We start from the raw sequence: 18850 nt of genomic DNA, 5'->3' as shown, positions 1-18850 counted from the left end.
TCCCGCAAGGGATGGTGGGCTGTGCCCCCTGCAACTAGCAACAGCAACTAGACCTGGAGCTGAGCTGCGCCCTCCACAACTAAGATCGAAAGGACAACAACTTGACTTGGAAAAAAAAAGTCCTGGAAGTACACACTGTTCCCCAATAAAGTCCTGTTCCCCTTCCCCAATAAAATCTTAAAAAAAAAAAAAAAAAAGAAAGAAAGAAAGAAAGAAAGAAAGAAAGAAAGAAAGAAAGACAGAAAAAATTAAAGTTAATTGGGGTGACAGCTGTTTGTAAAGTTACATAGATTTCAGGTGTACAATTCTGTATTACATCATCTAAAAATCCCATTGTGTGTTCACCACCCAGAGTCAGTTCTCCTTCCATCACCATATATTTGATCCCTCTTACCCTCATCTCCCACCCCCCCTCCCCTATTACCCCCTGGTAACCACTAAACTATTGTCTGTGTCTATGAGTTTCTGTTTCTCATTTGTCTTGTTCTTTTGTTGTTTTTGGTTCATATACCACATATCAGTGAAATGATATGGTTCTCTGCTTTTTCAGTCTGACTTATTTCGCTTAGCATTATATTCTCAACATCCATCCATGTTGTCACAAATGGTCCTATTTCATCTTTTCTTACCGCCGAATAGTATTCCATCGTGTATATATACCACAGCTTCTTTATCCATTCATTTATCGAAGGGCATTTTGGTTGTTTTCGTGTCTTGCCCACCGTAAACAAAGCTGCAATGAACATTGGAGCACACGTGTCTTTATCTATAAATGTTTTCAGATTCTTTGGGTAGATACCCAGGAGAGGCATAGCTGGGTCATATGGTAATTCTATTCGTAATTATTTGAGGAACCTCCACACTACCTTCCATAACGGCTGCACCAGTCTGCATTCCCACCAACAGTGTATGAGGGTTCCTTTTTCTCCACAGCCTCTCCAACACTTGTTACTATTTGTCTTGTTGTTGATAGCCATTCTGACTGGGGTGAGGTGATATCTCATTGTGGTTTTTATTTGCATTTCTCTGACGATTAGTGATGCTGAGCATTTTTTCATATGCCTATTTGCCATTTGTATGTCCTCTTTGGACAAATGTCTCTGCAGGTCCTCTGCCCATTTTTCAACTGTGTTGTTTGTTTTTTTGTTGTTGAGTTTCATGAGTTCCTTGTATATTTTGGATATTAGCCCCTTATCAGAGGCACTGTTTGCAAAAAACTTCTCCCATTCAGTTGGTTGCCTCTATTTTGTCGATAGTATCTTTTGCTGTGCAGAAGCTTTTAAGTTTCATATAGTCCCATTCATTTATTTTAGCTTTTACCTCCATTGCCTTTGGAGTCAAATTCATAAAGTGTTCTTTGAACCCAAGGTCCATAAGTTTAGTACCTATGTTTTCTTCTATGCCGTTTATTGTTTCAGGTCTTATGCTAAGTCTTTGATCCATATTGAATTAATTTTGGTACATGGTGACAGATAGCAGTCCAGTTTCATACTTTTCCACGTGGCTTTCCAATTCTCCCAGCACCATTTATTGAAGAGGCTGTCTTTACTCCATTGTATATTTTTAGCTTCTTTGTCAAAAATTACCTGTCCGTATTTAGGTAGTTTTATTTCTGGGTTCTCAATTCTATTCCATTGGCCTGTGTGTCTGTTTTTCTGCCAATACCATGCTGTTTTGATTATTGTAGCCCTGTAGTACAAGCTAAAGTCAGGGAGTGTGATAGCTCCAGTATTGTTCTTTTTTCTTAGGATTGCTATTCGGGGTCTTTTGTGGTTCCAAACAAATCTGATGATTTTTTGTTCTATTTCTTTAAAAAATGCCATTGGGATTTTGATGGGGATTGCATTAAATCTGTATATTGCTTTGGGTAATATGCCTATTTTAACTATGTTGATTCCTTTATCCATGAGCACAGAATGTCTTTCCATTTCTTTGTGTCTTCTTCAATTTCTTTTAATAAATGTCTTGTAATTTTCAGCACATAGGCCTTTCACATCCTTGGTTAAGTTTATTGCTGGGTATTTTATTCTTTTTGCTACAATTACAAAAGGAATTCTTTTTTATTTCTTTTTCTGAGGTTTCATTGTTAGTATATAGGAATGCAATGGACTTTTGTACGTTGATTTTGTAGCCAGCAACTTTACTGTATTCGTTGATTATTTCTAATAGCTTTTTGGTGGAGTCTTTAGGGTTTTCTATATATATAGCATCATGTAATCTGCAAAGAGTGACAGTTTAACGTCTTCATTCCCAATTTGGATGCCTTTTATTTCTTTCTCTTGCCTGATTGCTCTGGCAAGGACTTCTAACACTATGTTGAAAACCAGAGGTGATAGGGGACAGCCCTCTCGTGTTCCTGAACGTAGAACAAAGGGCTTCAGTTTTTCACTGTTAATTATGAGATTGGCTGAGGGTTTGTCATATATGGCCTTTATTATGTTAAGGTATTTTCCTTCTATACCTAGTTTATTAAGTGTTTTAATCATAAATGGATGTTGTATCTTGTCAAATGCTTTTTCTGAATCAATTGATATAATCATGATTTTTGTCCTTTATTTTGTTTATGTGATGTATCACATTGATGGATTTGCTTATGTTGAGCCATCCTTCTGCCCCAGGGATGAACCCCACTTGGTCGTGATGATAAATGTCTTTAATGCATTGTTGCATTAGATTTGCTAGAATTTTGTTTAGGATTTTTGCATCTGTATTCATCAGAGATATTGGTCTGTAGTTCTCTTTTTTTGTGTTCTCCTTACCAGGTTTTGGTATCAGGGTAATGTTGGCCTCATAAAATGAGTTAGGGAGTACTGTGTCTTCCTCAAATTTGCTGAGGCTGATTTTATGTCCCAATATATGGTCTGTCCTTGAGAATGTTCCATGTACACTAGAAAAGAATGTATAGTCTGATGTTTCAGGATGAAGTGCTCTATATATGTCAGTTATGTCCATTTCATCTAATATGTCATTTAGGGTGGCTATTTCGTTATTTATTTTCTGTTTGGATGATCTATCCGTAGCTGTCAATGATGTATTTAAGTACCCTAGTATAATTGTGTTTTGGTCAATTTCTCCCTTTAGTTCTGTTAGTAGTTCCTTGGTATATTTTGGTGCTCCCTGATTGGGGGCATAAATATTGATGACTGTTATATCTTCTTGTTGTACAGTCCCCTTTACCATTATGAAATGTCCATCTTTGTCTCTTGTTATCTTTTTCACCCAGAAGTCTGTTTCATCTCATATCATTATGGCTACACCTGATTTTCGCTGGGTACCATTTGCTTGAAGTGTCAATTTCCACCTTTTCACTTTGAGTCTGTGCTTGTCCTTGTAGGTGAGATGTGTCTCTTGGAGACAGCATATGGTTGCGTTTAGTTTTTTGATCCAATCTGCTAATCTGTGCCTTTTTATTGGTGAGTTTAGTCCATTTACATTTAGGGTGATTATTGATATGTGAGGATTTCCTATCATTCTATCTTTAGTTTTCTGGTAAGACTGTGTCTCCATTGTTTCTTTGCCTTTTTGTTGTTGTCTGTTATTTCTCTGTGATGGTATTCTATGATGTTTCCCTGTGTTTCTTCTTTTATTACAGTATATATTTCAGTTCTGGATTTTTTTTGAGTGGTTACCCTTTAGTTTATGTAAAAGAAAGTTTGATCTTTAGGGTATTCCATTTTCTTCAGCATGCCTACTTTCTCCATTCCCATATTCCGGTTCAGGCCTTTACTCTCCCCCTTTTTATGTTTTGGTTGCCACAAATTGTCCCTGTTGATGGTGGTCAAATAGCCTCCTTTAGTATTTCTTGTAGTGCAGGTCGTGCATTAGAAAATTCCCTCAGCTTCTGTATTTCTGGAAAGATCTTTATTCCTCCTTCATATCTAAAGGATATCTTTGCTGGATATATTATTCTTGGTTCATGATTTCTCTCTTTCAATAGTTTGAATATGTGGTTCCACTCCCTCCTGGCTTGTAGAGTTTCTGCTGAAAAATCTGATGATAATCTAATGGGCTTTCCTTTGTAGGTTACCATCTTCTTTTCCCTGGTTTCCTTGAGGATTCTTTATTTGTTGTTGATTTTTGACAGCTATAATACAATGTGCCTTGGAGAAGGCCTGTTGGGATTGAGGTAATTAGGTGTTCTATTTGCTTCTTGGATTTGAAGATCCAGTTCTTTCCACAAGTTTGGAAAGTTCTCATCGACTATTTGTTTGAATATACTCTCTGTTCCCTTCTCTCTTTCTTCTCCTTCTTGTATGCCCATTATTCTTATATTGCTCTTTCTGATGGAGTCAGAAAGTTCTTGTAGAGTTCTTTCATTTCTTTTAAGTCTCAAGTCTCTTTCTTCTTCCATCCGTGTCTAAATTTAATTTAAATAGTTTACATTAAATTTAACTTGCCACACGTGGCTACTGTATTGGACAGCATAGATTCTAACCCTCAAAAGAAGTCAGAGATTATGTTTTTAATAGCCTATGCTTTAGCAATGTGGAAACTGAGGAAAGAAGGTTAAGTAACTTGATTAAGATCACATCTAGAATCTAACTGTAAACAACACAAATCCAGGAATTTCTAACTAAAAATACATATTCTATTATATCTCTTTATTCAGATTTCTGGAATGACTGATAATTTGAGTTCTCTTAGTTTAAAATTAAATACCTTGTATGCCAAAAATTATATTCTAGAATGTGTCACTTTGTAACATCCCTGCACAGGAAACTACCCATATGAGCAACAAGTCAAATGAATAAGTAAATTATGTCTATGCACACAATAGAATATTACACAATGATGAGAATGAAATATCTACAACTCCATATAACAGTTTAGATAAACCTTACCGACAGTATTGTTGAGCTAAAGACGCCAAAGCCTAAAGAGCATATAATGGATGATTCCATTTATGTAAAGTCCTTAAACAGACTGATCTACACTGTTAAAAATCAGGTCAATCAAATCTTCTGGGGCCACAGGTGGAGAAATGGTGAGTGATGGGTGGTCAGAGACTTGAAAGGAGCATGAGCCCAACTTCTGGGATGTTCTGCTGTTTCTCGTTCTGGATACTGGTTATACTTTGTGAAAATTCATTGCGTTGTGTATTTACGATACACACACTATATTAGTTTTCTGTTGCTGCATAATATATTATCTCAAACGTAGTGACAAAAAACAACACAAATGTATCATATTGGTTTCTGTAGAGAGAAGTCTGGGCATAGCATGGATGGATTCTCTGCTCACACTCACCAGGCTGTCATCAAGTTGTTGTCTGGGACTGGAGTGCTCACCTGGGGCTCAAGGTCTTCTTTCAAGCTCACTGGTGGTTTTTAGACTTAATGGCCTTATGGTTGTAGGACTGTGGTCCCCCTTTTCCTGATAGCTGTAGACTGCTCTTAGAATCTCGAGGTTGTCCATAGTTCCTTGCCATGTGATCCCCATAGATATTCATGGCATTATATTAGCTTTTTAGGCCAACTGGAGCATGTCCCTCTGACTTCCTCTTCTTTGTTCAGCTACAGAAAACTGCCTGCTTTTAAAGGAATCAAGCCCATCCAGATAATCACCAAATCTTAAAGGTCAACTGATTTGGGATCTTAATTAGCGAAATCCCTTCTCAGCAGTATGTGGATTAGTGTTTGAGTGAATATCTGAGAGAGGGCGTGCATATTGCAAGGCTTGGGAATCTTATGGTGCCATCTATGCATTTGGCCTATGGCAGGTACCAATTTTTTGTGTTTACATTGTAATTAAATAAAAATTTAAGATAATCCTTAATAGGGGTGACTGGTTATCTCAGTTGGTTAGAGCGTGGTGCTGGTAACACCGGGATTGTCAGTTCGATCCCCACACGGGCCACGAGCTGCACCCTCCTTAAAAAAAAAAAAGATAATCCTTAATATCACCTACGAAGTAACAGGGATAAGCGTCTACATCTAGATACTATTGTCCTTCACTAGCACTGCTTTAGAGCAAAGATGAACATGAGAAAGGAAGTTCTGCAGATGGCAGTTTAGTAACAGGTGACGGGAGATGGCACAGATAATCATTATTTTCATTTTGTATTCGCAATCTTTCCTTTGCCCAAATGTTCATGAGAGGGAATACAAGCCTCCAAATTTACCATGCTCCTAAATATGAATTCAAGTGTCCTGGTTCAGACAGATTATCTCTGAGCATGGTGAGAAATTTATGGCAATGGCCGTTTACTTTGACATTCTTTGAAAATGCTGTGTTGGTATAGCAGGGATAGTTTTCATTCATTAAAAAGAGATAGGACCGAGGTGCACATGGAACTGCACAGTCTGTTAGGCTGCAGGGGCCTGTGTTTCATGACAAAACATGTTCCCTTCACATCTCCAAGCCATGCAGGACTTTATAGATTGTGAAGGTCTCCAGCTCTAGATTACTCCAGTGAAATAATACTCAGGAGAGAAAATCCCAGTTCCAAAAGAAGCCTTTATCAAGAGTGGTCAGAGTTCATAAGACCAAGACATGTCAAGCTAAACTACCTTCATTTCATGACAGCTCATTAGGATAGTAGACGCGAGAACTGTGGATAGCTGGACATCAGCAAAGCTTGTGACATTTTCTCCTATGATATTTCAATGAAAAGCTATAGACATCAGCCCTGGATATGAGTTAAATGAGGCAGAATTATACATGGTTGACTACACACAGAAAAGGAGGCTCTGTCTTACCTAATATTGTCCATCACTGAAGCCAAGTTCTGGGAAACATGATTATCAAAATTACAGGTGACACAAAAGTGGAAAGAATAAATTTGCTCGATAACAGACTGTGTATTCAAAAAGATGTCAGTAGACTGGAATGGTGAGCCAGATCTAAAGAGGGTAAATTTGATAGGAAACATTTAAAAGCCATGCATATGTGCTCCCAAATTAAAATGTTCATGGCTATCTAACTTAAAATACCACATTATTGTGCCTAATTAACTTGTGCCTTTAATATATGCTAGGCATAACACTTATAATTTAATTTATATTATCTAATTTTCGTTTGTAACCACACTGTTAGGGTGGGTATATTTTCCTTAATTATGCAATAATGGAAGTTCAGAGAAGTACACTTATTTTAAGCAGGCCAGAGTTGGTGTACTTGCTCTGCAACACTGGAAATACACATAAAGTGTTGGAGGAGCTTGTGGTTCAGGGATTGTACTTTCAGAGTGGATTAGAATTTTAGACTTATTCAACTAAATATGTGAATGGTAAGAGGTGGGCAAAAAATAGTTACTATGTAGGTCTTAATTCCTTATAAACAGTGTCTAGAATGCCAATGATAAGAATTTGGTTTTGCCTTACCTGCCAAGACTCGGGATATTGGGTCCAGATCTTAACACCATAATTGTACGTGAATATAGAGAAACCAGAGCCAATTCAAAATGCAGCAATTACTGTTCTGAGAATGCTCAATATTATGTGTACAACAGAGGAAAAAGGAAATAAGATTTATTTTCTATTTCTGAAGAAAAGATTTATTAAGGTCTTTACATCTACAAATATTAGAGGGATTTTCTAATAAAAATCCTAGTGAAAGATAAAGCCGGCTTGCAAAGGGGGGAAGTGGGGCAGTGGGTAATTTATTCTAAGAAAGTTTATTTCTGTGCAAGGAAATGTATTTAGTAATATTTAGAATATAATTTAATAATATTTTATAGTGTTATGATTATTAATTATCTTATTTAACAAAATAAATTATAGCTATGAGTGGCTTGCTTAATAGTATTAAAAAAATACTCAACAGTAGAAACAAAACCTGCTTTCTTGCATGTAACATTGAACTTAAACTCTTCTGCAAAGGTGAACAGCTTTCCTTGTTAGAGGAAAATTTTCTCTAATTTTCTAGCATTTGGTGATCTTAAAAGTCTATCTATCTATCTATCTATCTATCTATCTATCTATCTATCTATCTATATCTATCATCTGTCTATCATGGTTAGATTTCTTGAGATATATAAGCTTTCTTGTATTGAATATGTTACCAATAACCAGGATCAACCTCTAAGTGGGTTTTATTTTTAAAGTTTTAGACTTAAAATTTAAAGACAAAATATATATACAGTAGCAAAATAAAGTTTCAAAGATTGTGCAAATTAACTTCACATTTTGGTATAGAAATTCATTTCATGGGTTGCTCTCAGTATTGACAAAAATGATTTTCTTTCCCACAGAATTGCACTTCTGACTTTTTTTTTCTTTACCATGAGGAAAACTTTCATTTGTCCTCTTTATAAACATGCTCTGCAGTAAAAAGTTTCAGGTTGCTTCCTTCTCTGAGAAAGACATTGTAATTGTGGCTGTTAGTGAAAGGGGGGGAAAAAGACACGAAGTGAATTCACTTGCTATAGTTCCCAATTAGAGACTTTTTCATGACAACCCTTCTCCCTAGCTCATTTTTTCTCTCACAGTTTTCTGGAATACTTAAGAAGTTACTGTAGGATAATCGTAATATTATATGTCAGTGTGCTCATTAAGTCGAAGTAGTTGTGCACTTTGTAGAATAATTGTAAGACAATGAAACGCCATCTATTTGCATTTAGATTTTGTGCTGTAGCGGCAGAAGTATAGATTATAAAAGATAAATCAAACAATTCAGATATAATAGTTCTTTTCCTCTAGGTTGGTATTCCAATATCTAATGGCAAATTTCAACAATGCAAAAACCGCAATTACTTTTGCAGCAACCTAGTAGTAACCAATATCGTCATTTATATGTTGGCTTATGTAACCAAGGTTACCTGTAGTACAGAAAACTAAAAGACTAGGATCAAAACTAAGAAAATTACAAAATTTTGGCTGCATTAAACAAAACATCTAAGAGGGTTAAAATACAATGGAGATGAAAATCATACACATAATCATTCAAATCAAAAGACAGAGGATTATAGTTCTCTGCTGTAATCTGTAGATAGTGATATATTGATGAAACCAAAAAGAATGAAATTCAATACGGATTAATGTAAAATCTATCAAATTCTAAAATATACACATACGCAATCTTTCAGATATCTAGTTTAACAGGAATTCGTATTAAAAAAACACTTCAATGAGTCATTACACTGGGTGGTTTTTAATGTCCCTTTCAATTGTATGTGTCTAAGATTTCATGATTTATGGCTTCTACTTAAATTAAAGGTTAATACAACAGGCTTATTTCATAGAATGTCATGTCAAAACAAATCAGGCAATCTTGTATGACTGAAACTCTATATTCTAAACAGCAAGATAAAAAAAAAAATCTAGAGATCTGCTGTACAACACTGGGCTTATAATTAATGCTATAAGTACACTTAAAAATTTGTTGAGAGTATGTCTCATGTTATGTTTTTTACATTCCCCCCCTTGAAAAAAAACAAAAACAAACAAGGCAATAGTTTTAGTCTGCTTTGACTGGCCAAACATATATCAGGTCTGTGTTTATTTAAGAAATTTGCATTTTTAGAGAGAAGTTGAAAAACCATGATGAATCTGGTGGAGTGACCAGAATGAAAAGAGAACTTTGAAATAATTTCATTTGCAGAAAGTTTGAGGACATAGAGATGTTTGACCTCACAAAGCGAAAACCTGGTCCTGTGTTTGTGCGTGTATGTGTGCAGTTGAGTTTGTGTGTGTGCCTGTGTTTCAGTGGCAGGTAATTGTGCAAGACATGAGGTGTTTTCAATTATTATGAAAGGAGCATTAAACACATTCAAGAGTTTTTCCGGAGGGTTGATTTGAGAAAATAGCTGTTAAGAATAGGGGTCACAGCAGTTCAATTAATAAAATTCTTTTTGCTTAACATAAGGAAGAGTTTGGGATAAATTAGAGATGTCTTTAATGAAATTGACTTCCTTGGGAAGACATGTTGGGGATTCACTCATTTTTCTTACCAGAGGGTTTTAATAACCATGTAGATAAGAGAGATAAGGCAGTTGAAACTGACGTCTGTGCATCAAACCAGGATCCTAAAATGTTACATTTCAGCGAAAGTAAACTGAAAAAATCCACTCATCAGAAAAAGAAAACCAGGAAGCTCATCTGCCTCTGATTAGCCTTGGACAGAATAAAAACAAAACAATAGCCTGAAAAATCCAAAGCACAAGTATGCCTCACATACGAGTGTGTGTCTGGTTCAATTTTACTATTCCTCCAGGCTCTAGTAAATTCCAGTTTGTGAAATTCACACAAAAACTGATTCCTGGTTGCAAATGAACTGTGTGACATCTGGGAGGAGCCAACTCAATATTACTATTACCATCATTCAGGAATAAGTACAGTACCACATAGGAAATATAGTCAGTAATATGGTAATAACTATGTACGTTGCCAGGTGGGTACTACACTAGTCAGGGGGATCACTTTGTAAATTATATAAATGTCTAACCATATGCTGTATGCCTGAAATGAATATAAAACAATATTGAATGTCAACTGTAACTAAAAAATTAAAAGAGGGGGGGATGTGAAGGGCAATAAGTAGTCCAGACTTCCAGGTCTAAAACAAATAAGTCATGGGGATGTAGTGTACAGCACAGGGAATATAGTCAATAGTATTGTAATAACTATGTATAGTGCCAGGTGGGTACTAGACTTATCGGGGCGATCACTTTGTAATGTATTTAAATGTCTAATCACTGTGTTGTACACCTGAAACTAATATAATATTGTATGTCCACTATAATTTTAAAATAAATTTTAAAAAAAGAATAAGTACAGTTAGAGACATTTTCAGACAGACAGAAAGAGAGAGAGAAGGAGAGACTATTACTGAAAGAATTTCCAAATATACACATGAAGGTGAAAATTAAACCAGATAGGGAAAAAACAGCTAAGTCAGAAGGACAAATGAACAAAAACATTAGTAAACATGTTGGTAAGTTTGAATAAGTATTGAACATATAAGACAAACACAAATAATGGATGATACTTTGTACTATGAAATAAGAGTTATGAAAGTAAATTTTTTAAGGTCTTTTTGTTTCAGAGATAGTGATGTTACCTTTAAAATTTGTGAAGTCAAATATAGATGTTAAAATTGCATGTGCATTCAGTGAAATAATACATATAGAATATACAATAAAGAGAATAATATATCTTAAAAGTTAGGCAATAACTGAAGGCAAGAAAAGAGAAAACCCCAGTAAAATTAGAATAGATGAAAAATGAGTCCAAATTATTTACTAGATCAATAACATTAAATGCAAATAGTCTAAGGTCTTCATATAAAAAATAGATATAGAGATAAAGATATAGATATAGATTATATAGGTCTCTCTGTCTTATATATTATATAATATATAACCATTCTTTTAATTTCTAGCAATTTGATTCCTTATGTTTTAAGTGTGTCTCTTAAATGGTCCCTCGGTCATTACATAAACATTAAGAGAAAAATATTTCTGGACTGTACAACAATATAATGATAACAATTTCATTTTATTAGTAATGTAAAATACTCAACCGGCACACACTTAATAACTTTATGTTGTTATTCTCACAATATGTAAAACAAAAGTTATCGTATTTCAAGGGGAGACAACTCCAAAATCAGAGTGGGAATGTTTTCAAATGCTTCTCCAATTAAAAAAGTGAAGCAGGTTTTTAAAAGTATGCATTTAGAGTATATTGAGACAAAATTAACAAACTTAATAACCTTATTGAGAGTTATCTTATACTTATGTCCAAACAGGAAAGCATACATTTTAATATCAAGCACACAAAGAATATTTGTAAAATTTGGTCAGAATCTGGGTTATAAATCAAGACTCAGGAAATTCAAAATTTGTATCACAGAGTACATTCTCTAACAAAAGTGCAAATCAAGTCATCCTTAGGGAACACTGACTTTAATTCATAAGAAAAGTTTATTTAATACAGTGGGTGATGCTCAGGTTTTGGATTCAGACTAAAGAATTTTATGTTCAAATGATTTATTTCTAAAGCAATTTGCATTTCATTTTAGAAGTACATTATTATTATATTTGTTTCCAAATAGGGTATTAATTACTGAGGATTGCCTAGAGGAGAATATTTGTCAATTAATACAGGAATCATGGGGTATGTATAGGTATAGTCCAATGTCAGAAATTTAAGGTAATTTTAGAGAATGTGGTTTGTATTAGTGAAATGACATGTAATTTTGCTTCAATACTGATATTTTTAACACAGTTTTAGATTCTTTTTTGGAACTGTGCCTGAGGACATTTGACAAGCTGCACAAGATAATCAGTCAACCTTCTATATAGTCATCCTTCATTTTTAATCCAAAGTAGAAATATCCACCTTGATTTGCTTTCTCACTCAGCTAATAAGAATCAATAATTATTCCTGATTTTAATTCTCTTTCCTGATTTTGAAAGGGTAACTTTACATTACCGTGTTCCCCAAAAATAAGACCTAGCCGGACAATCAGCTCTAATGCGTCTTTTAGAGCAAAAATTAATATAAGACCCAGTCTTATTTTACTATAATATAATACCGGGTCTTATAATATAATAATATAATATAATATAATATAATATAATATAATATAATATAATATAATATAATAATGTAATATAATATAATACCAGGTCTTATATTGATTTTTGCTCCAAAAGACACATTAGAGCTGATTGTCCAGCTAGGTCTTATTTTTGGGGAAACACAGTAGTCATTTATTTTCCCCAATCTTTATGTAATAAATAATTATTGACCATTTCATATTTTGTCCGTGCATAACATATTGAATTAAATATTGAGGTTGTTTTTAATATCATTAAAGACAAACTGACATAAGTGTATAGTTAAATTACTTTAATAATCTATTCATGATTCTTTCTTTGACTCCTTCCCTTCCTCCATTTCTCTTCCTGTGGGGAGCCATGGTTAAAGCTAATTGCAAGCCTTAATGGCTCTGCTAATGCATAACCGGTTTGTGCTCCTGAGGCATTGTCTTTGCCTGCACCTGGAGGGTGCTTACGAACTGCTAAGGTATGAAGTGGGAACAACCAGTTTCAAGACATAGTGATGCTAATCAGGGTAATTGATGGATTCTGTCATGGGACAATCGTTTTGGGGAGTTTCAGTGATTAAGTAAGTTTCTGTGAAAAAGTTAAAAAATCAACTGTTAATGATGTAATGCATTTTTGTGATTGTGAGCTTGCACGTACTCAAAAGGTATAAATTCAGCAGAGAAAATAAACCTGGTGCTTCAGGACCACTGAAGACCGGCCGCATTAGCATATGTGTGAGTGCCTTTTTTCATTCCCACTCCCCTTGTCAGGAACTGTTCGACTCGTGGCGGCTGGCTCGCCACAAGTGGCGCCCGAACAGGGACCTGAATATAGGGGTAATAGTGAGGAACACCGCGTGGGAAGGGCCCGGCTCATTGGAGCTTATCAGTAGATGCGTGGTGAGTACGGCACTGTCCCCTCGGTCGAATGAGTGTGTGAGTGAGTGATAGCTCCACGACTTTGTGTTACGGAGCTTGATTGGGCCCCAATCTGCGGTTCCGGTTCTGTCATACGGCATAACGGCGACTGGGCTTTACAACCCACCTGTCCGGGGAATTATACCGGAGCGCCTCTAGCTAAGACGGATTTAGCCCCGCAAGGGACACGGCCAGACGGGCACCTGGGTGATTTCTGTGTGAAAGAAGGACCGAGTCAGGGAAAAGGGATGGGTCTCGCAACCAGCAAGGACCTGTATGTTAGAGGACTTAGGAAGTTGCTTGCCGCTCGTGGTAGTCGTGTAAGCCGAGAGCAGTTAGATAAATTCATAGACTTTATAAAAAAAGTCTGTCCGTGGTTTCCTGAGGAAGGAACAGTCAGCTTGGAAATCTGGCAGAAAGTGGGAGAACAATTAAAGGATTTTTACACTGTCCACGGGCCTCAGCAGGTTCCGATTGAAACATTTGGACTGTGGACTTTAATCCGGGACTGTATGAACCTTAAAAATGAGGAATGTAAATTAGAGAAAGTAAAACAAGCCGGCGATGAGGAGGGAGGAGGCGCAAAGTTTTTAGAAGGAGTTCTTAAGGTTAACAAAGAGCCGGTTGCTCAAGAGTTTCCAGACGACATATGGAAAGATTTGAGCCCTCAGGATCAGAAAAAATTAGAAGATGAAGTAGCCAATTATGATAGGGACAAAAACCCTCCTTTAGTGGCTATGGCTCAAGGAGACAAGCAGCCTGCAGGCACTGCACTTTCTTTTGCAGATCAGCTAAGAAAGATTCAGGGACAGCTGATTGAGCTTAAAGTTGCTGTGGATGGAGGAAATTGTCCTCGGAGTCCCCAGATTCCTTTTAGAGATCAATGGAATCCTCGGGGTAAAGATCCCCCTACAGTTAATCTCTCTGCACCTCCTCCTGAGGAGCCCTGTAGGTGGGGACCTCCGCTGCAGTCTTCAGTTTGGGAAATGCCTGCTGAGCCTTCGCCAGGTTATGTTAAGCCAGGATCGGACTCTGTTGTACGATCCCCTCTTCAAATGGCTTGTGAAGAAGCTCACAAGCAGGGCTGGATCCACAGCCTGAGGCCCCTGTTGTAGCCCCTGTGACTATCAGACAATTATCAGGCGTAAAAGATCAAAGGTCCCCCCTACAAAAGATTTTACAAGATGCTAGTACAGGAGCAACTTTAAAAGGGACACATTGCTTCCTCTAATTCCACTGGAATTCTCCCATTTTTGTTATTAATAAAAATCTGGTAAGTGGAGATTATTACAAGATTTACAAAAGGTTAATAAAACCATAAAATTAATGGGAGCCTTACAGACAGGCTTGCCCTGTCTTGCAGCCATACCAAAAAACACATATAAAATTGTTTTGGACTTAAAAGATTGTTTTATACTATACCTTTAAATCCTGATGACTGCCCTAGATTTGCTTTCAGTGTTCCTTCTGTTAATTTACAAAACCTTTTAAGAGATATCATTGGCTAGTGCTACCTCAGAGAATGGCTAGTAGCCCTACATGATGTCAAAAATTTGTATCAGCTGCAATAAAACCTACCCAAAGGGCATTTTCAGATATTCACATCATCCACTACATGGATGACATACTTCTGCCCACTCTTGTGAACCAAAGTTGCTTGCTGCTTTTGCTCATTTACAAAAAAGCTCCACAATTATGGGCTAGTTCTAGCCCCAGAAAAATTCAACAAGTGCCTCCTTACTCTTATCTGGGATATTGTTTAATGCCTCAGGCCATTGTGCCTCAAAAATACAAATCCGAGATTGTTTAAAAACATTAAATAATTTCCAAAAGCTACTGGGAGACATTAATTGGATTAGACCTCAGTTGCAGTTGACAACTGGTAAATTACAACCTTTGTTTAAAATATTACGTGGGAAAGCTGATCCTACTTCTCTCCGCGAGATAACACGGGGAAGAGGCTTTGCTTGTATTTCTCCAGGTCCTGAAGAAACACCTTTGTAAATTCCTGGTCGGTGTTAAACCATACCATGAGCGACAGCCCACAGAAGAGAAGACATCTATAGATACCCATCCACGCCCCTAGGGTGTGAAAAAGCTCTCACTTTCCACAGCTGCAGAAGGACTTTCCACTTCAGACCCTGTTAAATGGATAAAGACTTTGGGTAGAGGGTTTGCTGGGGATATTGCTATTCTGTTTATTGTTCTGTTTGTTTTACATAGTCCTCAGATGTGGACAAATAGCCCTCCGACAGGCTGTAAATGAAATAACTACATGTTCTGTGTTTCTCATGCTCCAAAAACAAAAATGGGGGAGATGTAGTCACACAACAGCCTAGCCGACTGTCCCCCCCATGTCTTTCCTTAAGGAAAGAAAAGTCAGTGAGACTGTGCCTTTTAGGACTTTGCTTATCTTTATGTTTTACACCTTATGTCTCTCTGTCTGGTCCCCAAAAGATGGTTTGCAGCCAAAGACGGGTAAGATATCTCAAGGGAGATACAACCTAAGCCAGGCAAAACCGAGTGGGGACACCCAATGAGCTGCCTTAGAAAAATATGGGAAGAGGCCTTGCCTCCCTTCCCCTGCCTGGGAAAAGCCTCTGCTGTCTCTGGCTTTCCTCAAAGGAGATCGGTAGCCAATGACGGGTAATGATCAGTAAGCGTTTTTTACAACCTAAGACAGGAGTCGATCGCTTTGATGATTGATATCCAATGACGGGTAAGTCAAAATGTCTGTACTGACCACCTAAGCCAGACACGATCTCAAAAATATAAAATAAAAAAGGGGGAGATGTGGGGAGCCATGGTTAAAGCTAATTGCAAGCCTTAATGGCTCTGCTAATGCATAACCGGTTTGTGCTCCTGAGGCATTGTCTTTGCCTGCACCTGGAGGGTGCTTACGAACTGCTAAGGTATGAAGTGGGAACAACCAGTTTCAAGACATAGTGATGCTAATCAGGGTAATTGATGGATTCTGTCATGGGACAATCGTTTTGGGGAGTTTCAGTGATTAAGTAAGTTTCTGTGAAAAAGTTAAAAAATCAACTGTTAATGATGTAATGCATTTTTGTGATTGTGAGCTTATACGTACTCAAAAGGTATAAATTCAGCAGAGAAAATAAACCTGGTGCTTCAGGACCACTGAAGACCGGCCGCATTAGCATATGTGTGAGTGCCTTTTTTCATTCCCACTCCCCTTGTCAGGAACTGTTCGACTCGTGGCGGCTGGCTCGCCACATCTTCCTCCCTCCCTCCCTCCCTCCCTCCTTCCCTTTCTTCCTTCCTTCCTTTCCTCCTCCTCCCCTTCTTTCTTTCCTTCCTTCGTTTTTATTTTTTCCACTAAAACTGATTCAATTTGGGATATCCTTGTATTAATTATACATATCAATAATGGTGTCCTTACAAAGGCAAATGCCAGTCTTTTAATATAAGTGGTAACATGGTGATCCCTTGATTAAAAGCTTCTTCTGTTTAAGACAAGTACAATGGTTTGGACTAGTGTTGAAAATGAGAAAAATTTTAACCAGCGTATATTCTTACCCCGTTTCTAATTCAGTCTCAACTCTCTATGTGTGATATTTCATGAGCCTTAAACACACTGCCACAGAGCGCTGAAAGAGAACACAATTCCTAGGATGCATGTAATGGCATATAGTGTAATAGAGTGCATATGAGGTAACAAGCCAGACTGGAGTTCACAGTCATACTTTGAGATTTGTTATCCATATGTCCTTGGGTCATTTCTGTAATCTCTGTGAGGATGAATTTGCTAAATTGACTAGGAATTGTGTTTGTCTTGCATGAAAGAGATCTTACTAGACAGGCTTAAACACATAAGATATGCTATTCTCATGTAATACTAAGTATGGAAGTAGGAGATTGATGGTTTGGGTTCAGCTACTTAATGATGGCAGGGCTGGTCTGTGACATGCTTTTGACCTTTGTGTCATAATCCCCAAATGGCTTCTAGTCAGCAGCATGAAGGAGAACGTTCAGAGTCAAAAAGTACTTTTTCACAAACTTCTCCTTCATCTTATTATCCACCTCTATCTTCAAAAGGATGAAAATGTGAAAGCACGTTGCCTGCGATTTTATTAATGAAGAAGAATAAATAAATGGATAGAGAAGATAAGATGTCTCTGACACAAATACCTCATAGAATTGTGATGAATGTTAAATGAGAAATGTATGTGATGCTTGTTCTTATTACTAGAAGAAGATGGTATTTGTAGATGTTAAGAGAATAAATTAAATAGAGCACATTATTCTCTGTATCAGTAAAAAAAAAATAGTAAAGTGTTGATTTAGTAAAGTCTCTCAGGCTCAATTGTGCCTAATTTGAGGTTGTGCCAAGCAGTGTAGAAAACGTCAGGATGAACATACTACATCATCTTAGATCATCTATTACAATGTAATATTTAGATGGGAAAACTATATATGAAATCAATGCCTTCCCTCTACTATACCCATCACTCACCATATATATATAATTATAATAGTTATAGTTTTATAGTTATAGTTAGTTATAATAATAGTTATATACATACCATGTTTCCCCAAAAATAAGACCTAGCCGGACAATCAGCTCTAATGCGTCTTTTGGAGCAAAAATTAATATAAGACCCAGTCTTATTTTGCTATAAGACCCTGTCTTATTCTTATATAATATAATATAAGACTGGGTCTTATATTAATTTTTGCTCCAAAAGACGCATTAGAGCTGATTGTCCGGCTAGGTCTTATTTTGGGGGGAAACACGGTATCTATGTATATAGAGGTCTGACAATTAAGTTTGCAAACTTGTTGCAACGATGCTGCTAACCTTTTTTGATATCAGAGGGATTACTCATTATGAATTTGTACCAACTAGACAAATTGTTAACAAAGTTTACTATTAGAAAGTGCTAAAAAGGATGAGTGAAAAAGTTAGATGGCCTGAACTTTTCGCCATCATTTCATGGCTCTTGCATCATGACAGTGCACCAGCTCACAGGGCACTGTCTGTGAGGGAGTTTTTAGCCAGTAAACAAATAACTGTATTGGAACACCCTCCCTACTCACCTGATCTGGCCCCCAATGACTTCTTTCTTTCCCCAAAGATAAAGGAAATATTGAAAGGAAGACATTTTGATGACATTCAGGACATCAAGGGTAATACGATGGCAGCTCTGATGGCCATTCCAGAAAAAGAGTTCCAAAGTTGCTTTGAAGGGTGGACTAGGCACTGGCGTTGCTGCATAGCTTCCCAAGGGGAGTACTTCAAAGGTGACCGTAGTGATTTTCAGCAATGAGGTATGTAGCACTTTTCGTAGGATGAGTTCGTGATCTTAATTGTCAGACCTCAAATGTATGTGTATATATAGTTATTAGTATAAACCTCCATCTAGGTAAAGTAAACTTTGGTACAAGATATTTAAGAAAAACAAAGCTGATGATAGAA

This window comes from Rhinolophus sinicus, chromosome X (assembly GCF_036562045.2).
Source record: "Rhinolophus sinicus isolate RSC01 chromosome X, ASM3656204v1, whole genome shotgun sequence".
NCBI lineage: Eukaryota > Metazoa > Chordata > Mammalia > Chiroptera > Rhinolophidae > Rhinolophus > Rhinolophus sinicus.
This window is presented reverse-complemented; position numbering follows the sequence as displayed.